Source organism: Penaeus vannamei, chromosome 29 (assembly GCF_042767895.1).
Source record: "Penaeus vannamei isolate JL-2024 chromosome 29, ASM4276789v1, whole genome shotgun sequence".
NCBI classification, from domain to species: domain Eukaryota; kingdom Metazoa; phylum Arthropoda; class Malacostraca; order Decapoda; family Penaeidae; genus Penaeus; species Penaeus vannamei.
In genome coordinates, this window is record NC_091577.1 from 30,015,919 (window position 1) to 30,020,918 (window position 5,000).

At 42.5% G+C, this 5,000-nt stretch overlaps 1 protein-coding gene across 2 annotated transcripts in view; it reads right to left on the reverse strand.

Annotated features, from left to right (window-relative positions):
• The window catches only part of LOC113820932 (glycine receptor subunit alpha-2-like), a 48,387-nt gene that overhangs the window by 24,862 nt on the left and 18,525 nt on the right, over window positions 1-5,000 (reverse strand). The gene's annotated exons all lie outside the window — the stretch shown is intronic.

Below are 5,000 nucleotides of genomic sequence, written 5' to 3' on the forward strand. Positions count from 1 at the left end.
TGAGAACTAGCGAAAGAAAAAAATTGCGAATGAGGAAGAAAAAAAAAGAGGGAAAGAAAGGAGATGTGAAAGAAGGAAGAGAAAGTCTCATCCACTTCGCATCCAGAGAATTTTTATGAGGATCTCCTTAACTCCTTCTGCTCTCTCCCTTATACTCCTTCTACTTTCTCCTTCTTTCCCATCTTCTCCTTCTTCTACATTCTCTCTCCCTGCCCTATTCTACTTCTACAATCTACCTCTTTCCCTTATCCTCCATTTTCCCCTTCTCTCCCTTTTTCTCCTTCTTCTACTCTCTCCTTCTCTCCTCTATTCTATTTCCTTATCCTCTCTCCCTCTCTCGTCTATTTTCTTTATAAGTTCCTCGAGACAAGAGTTCTTTCTTCTGAGGAAACTTGTCCTGTGGGCCTAGTTATCCGCCTTTTCCCCACTCCCTCTCCTTTCTCTCTCCTTCCCCTTATTCCTCTCCTTTATCTTCCTTTTTCTCTCTTTCTCATAATATCCCGTGGGTCTGGTTAGCCTCCCTCTCCTCTCTCCCTCTCTATCTCTTTCTTTCTCTTTCACTTTCTCTCTCTCTCTCCCTCTCTCTTACTCTCCTTCTTCTCCTATCTCCGTGTCTTCCCCATTTCCCACAATTACCGCACCTACCCTCTCCTTTTCCTTTCTCTCTTTCTCTCCTATTCTCCTCAACTCCTCCTGTCTTCTTTTTGTTCTCTTCTCCATTCTCCCTCTCTCCCCTATTCTCCTCAACTCCTCCACCTACTTTTCCTTTCTGTTTCCGGCTATTCCTCTCTCCCTCTTCTTCCTAGCTCCTCATTCCTCCCTCTCTCCCTCATTCTCCTTCTGCTCTCTCCCTTATTCTCCTTCTACTTTCTCCTTCTTTCCCATCTTCTCCTTCTTCTACATTCTCTCTCTCTGCCCTATTCTACTTCTACACTCTACCTCTTTCCCTTATCCTCCATTTTCCCCTTCTCTCCCTTTTTCTCCCTCTTCTACACTCTCCTTCTCTCCTCTATTCTATTTCCTTATCCTCTCTCCTTCTCTCGTCTATTTTCTTTATAAGTTCCTCGACCCCCTTATTCCTCTCCTTTATCTTCCTTTTCTCTCTTTCTCTCCTTCTTCTTCTATCTCCGTATTCCCATTTCCCACAATTACTGCACCTACCCTCTCCTTTTCCTTTCTCTTCTTTCTCTCCTATTCTCCTCAACTCCTCCTGTCTTCTTTGTTCTCTTCTCCATTCTCCCTCTCTCCCCTATTCTCCTCAACTCCTCCACCTACTTTTCCTTTCTGTTTCCGGCTATTCCTCTCTCCCTCTTCTTCCTAGCTCCTCATTCCTCCCTCTCTCCCTCATTCTCCTTCTGCTCTCTCCCTTATTCTCCTTCTACTTTCTCCTTCTTTCCCATCTTCTCCTTCTTCTACATTCTCTCTCTCTGCCCTATTCTACTTCTACACTTTACCTCTTTCCCTTATCCTCCATTTTCCCCTTCTCTCCCTTTTTCTCCTTCTTCTACTCTCTCCTTGTCTCCCCTATTCTATTTCCTTATCCTCTCTCCCTCTCTCGTCTATTTTCTTCAACTTCACAACCTACCATCTTCTTCCTATCTCATTTTCTTTCCCCTTCTCTTAATTTCTCATTATTCACTCCTTTATCATCTTCTCGTCTGTCATCTCCCTCATTTTCCTTCTCTCTTTCAGTCCCATTTTCTTTCTCCTCCCTTCTCCTTTCTCTCCTTCCATTTCCTTTCTTTCTCAATCGGAGTCTGAGAAAAAGGGGAAAGAGAGAGAAGAAAAATGAGAAATAGGAGAAAAAAGATGAAAGACTGGAAAGACAATAATAAGAAGAACGGTGGATGGGAAGTAGAGGGGAATAGAGATGAGAATGAAAGACTATGAGAAAGAGGGAAGAGAGAAAATAGAAAAAAGGAAGAAAGGGAGTGAGAGGAATGATTAAAGATAAAGAATAGAAAGAGAGAGTGAGGAAAAAAATAAAAGATGGTGAAGAAGCCGAAGAATGGAATGGAGATGGAAGGGAGAAAAAAAAGGAATGAAGGAAGGAAATAATAGAAAGAGAGTAATAGATTAAAAGAGAAAAGAGGGGGATGACAGAGAAAGGGGAAAAGAGGGGAAACTAAAAAGAGGATATGCCAAAGAAAGGAGAAAGAGGGGAGTGAGAGAGAAGAAAAAGAAAAGCGGAAAAAGGGAAACATAGAGAGAGAGAGAGTGATAGGCCGAAGAAAGGAGAATGGAAGGAGAGAAGAAAAAAGGAAAAGCGAAAAAAAGAAAGGGGAACAGAAAAAAGAAAAAAAGTTGATTGGTTGAAGAAAGGAGACAGAAAAGGATGAGAGAGAGAGAGAGAGAAAGAGAAGGGAAGAGAGGGGAAACATAAAAGGAGGAGGATAGGCCGAAACAAAGAAAAGAAAAGGGGAGATGGGAGAAAAGGAGATTGGAGGGGAAAAGAAGCGAAAAATAGAAAGAAGTTGATAGGCCTAGGAAGGGAGAAAGAGAGGGGAGAGAGAAAGAAGAGAAAATGGATTAACGGAGGAAAGAATAAGAACAGGTTGATAGAGCCAATGCAAGGAGAAAGAGAGGAGAGTGAATGAGAATGGGGAACAGACAGAGAAAAAAAGAAGAGGGTGATTAATAGTAGAAAAGGGGAGAGGAGAGAGAGAGAGAGAGAGAGAGAGAGAGAGAGAGAGAGATAAAGAAGAAAGGGGAAAGAGGAGTGAGAGAGAGAGATAAAGAAGAGAGGGGGAAGAGGAGTGTGAGAGAGAGATAAAGAAGAGAGGGGAAAGAGGGGAGAGAGAGAGAGAGAGATAAAGAGGAGAGGGAACAAAAGAAAAAAAATCAGAAAGAGAGGGGAGGGGGGGGGGGAGAAGGGGAAAAGAAAGAGAGAGAGAAAAAAATTAGAAAGAGGGTGATAAGCCGTAGACAGAAGAAGGAGAGGGGAGAAGAAGAGGGGAAGAGAGGGGAACCCGATAAGGAAAGAGATTCACAAGTGTTCTTACGTTGATGCTCTGGCGGGTCTACAAAGAGAGGACGGGGGGGGGGGGGGGTAGATGGGGGGATAGAGGGTAGATGGGGAGGTAGGAAGAACGCGGGGGGGGTCAGATAGGGGGTACATGGGGCTGGTAGGACAAGGGGGGTTGGGATTGAGGGTAGATGGGGGGGGGTAGGTAGGACAAGGGGGGTTCGGATAGGGGGTAGATGGTGGGGGAGGTAGGTAGAACGAAGGGGGGTTGGGATAGGGGGTAGATTGGGGGGGTAGGTAGAACGAAGGGGGGCTGGGATAGGGGGTAGATGGGGGGGTAGGTAGGATAAGGGGGTAGGGATAGGGGGTGGATGGGGGGAAGGATAGAGGCTAGCGAGCGAAGATGGGGGAGAGGGTGGGTGGGTAGGGGAAGGGAGTGTGGGGAGGGGGGGAATAGGAAGAACGAGGGGGAGTTGGGATAGGGGGTAGATGGGGGGATAGGTAGAACGAAGGGGGTTGGGATAGGGAGTGGGTAGGTGGGGGGGAGGATAGAGGCTTGCGGGCGAAGATAGGGAGAGGGAGGTGGAGGCAGGGGGGGGGGGGAGTGTAGGCGAAGATAGGGAGAGAGGGGGGGGAATGATGCGTGGAGAAAGGGGGGGGGGGAGGATAGGGGGATAGGGGAAGAGGGGGGGGAGGATAGGGGGATAGGGGAAGAGGGGGGAGGATAGGGGGATAGGGGAAGAGGGGGGGAGGATAGGGGATAGGGGGAAGAGGGGGTGAGGATAGGGGGATAGGGGAAGAGGGGGGAGGATAGGGGGATAGGGGAAGAGGGGGGGAGGATAGGGAGATAGGGGAAGAGGATGTTAAAGGAGGTCAGCCGTTGGGGGGGGGGGTGAAGAGGGAGAGATGAATAAAAGCAGGATGATTGGAGGAGGAAAGAGAAAGTGGAGGAATAAAAGGAAGAGGAGAGAAAGAAATCCTGATAAAGACGAGGAAGAAGAGGAGGGGAGTTGACAAAGGAAAGAAAGAAGAAATAGAAGGAGTAATGAAAGAATGGATGAAAAGCAGAAGAGATGAATGATGAGAGAGGAAGGTGACAAAGAAAAAGAAAAAAAGGGGGTGGAGAACAATAGAATAAAGAATGGGAAAAAGAAGAGAAAAAAAGAGAAGAGAAGAAAGAAGGACAAGAAGAGTAACGAAGGAGACGAGGCAACAAAAATAAAACAAAAGAAAGAGGGTGAAGTAATAGAATATGAAAAAAAAGGAAAAAGAAAGTGATAACGATAAAAAATGAAGAAGACAAACAAATAACAATAAAATAATAATCTATTCCATATCAAAAGTTTCTTGATGTATATATTTTTGTCTTTTTAAACGACTTTTTTTTACTAGTTCTCTCGGACGAAAATTACTTGACGTTATTTGCAATACTGTTATTTTCTACAACTTTGCATCAACTGACACCATTTTAGATAAAAAGAAAAATATTAGCTATAATAATAATTATAATGATAATAATAATAAAAACAATAATAATAATAATAATAGTAATAATAATAATAATAATAATGATAATGATAATGATAATAATAATAATAATAATAATAATAATAATAATAATAATAATAATAATAATGATAATGATAATAATAATGATAATGATAATAATGATAATAATAATGATAATAATAATGATAATAATCATAATGATAACAGTAATAATAGAATAATAGTATTAAAAAAATATATGCTATTGCTCAACAGCGGCCGAAATAGACACAAATATTCATTCACACATACCTTTATTACACTGAAATTTACACATACCAAAAAATACAAACATACAAATTCTTTCACTGATATAATTTTCTCTCTTAAAATCGTCTATTCATCGATTATTTTGATTCAAAGCGATGTTATGGTAATATATTTATTTTATATATAATCAATTCATGTGTATTATAAACAGAATTGTGTGTGAGGGAAATTATCATGCTAGTGAAACATGGCGGGTATATCCGTAGAGTTACATAGA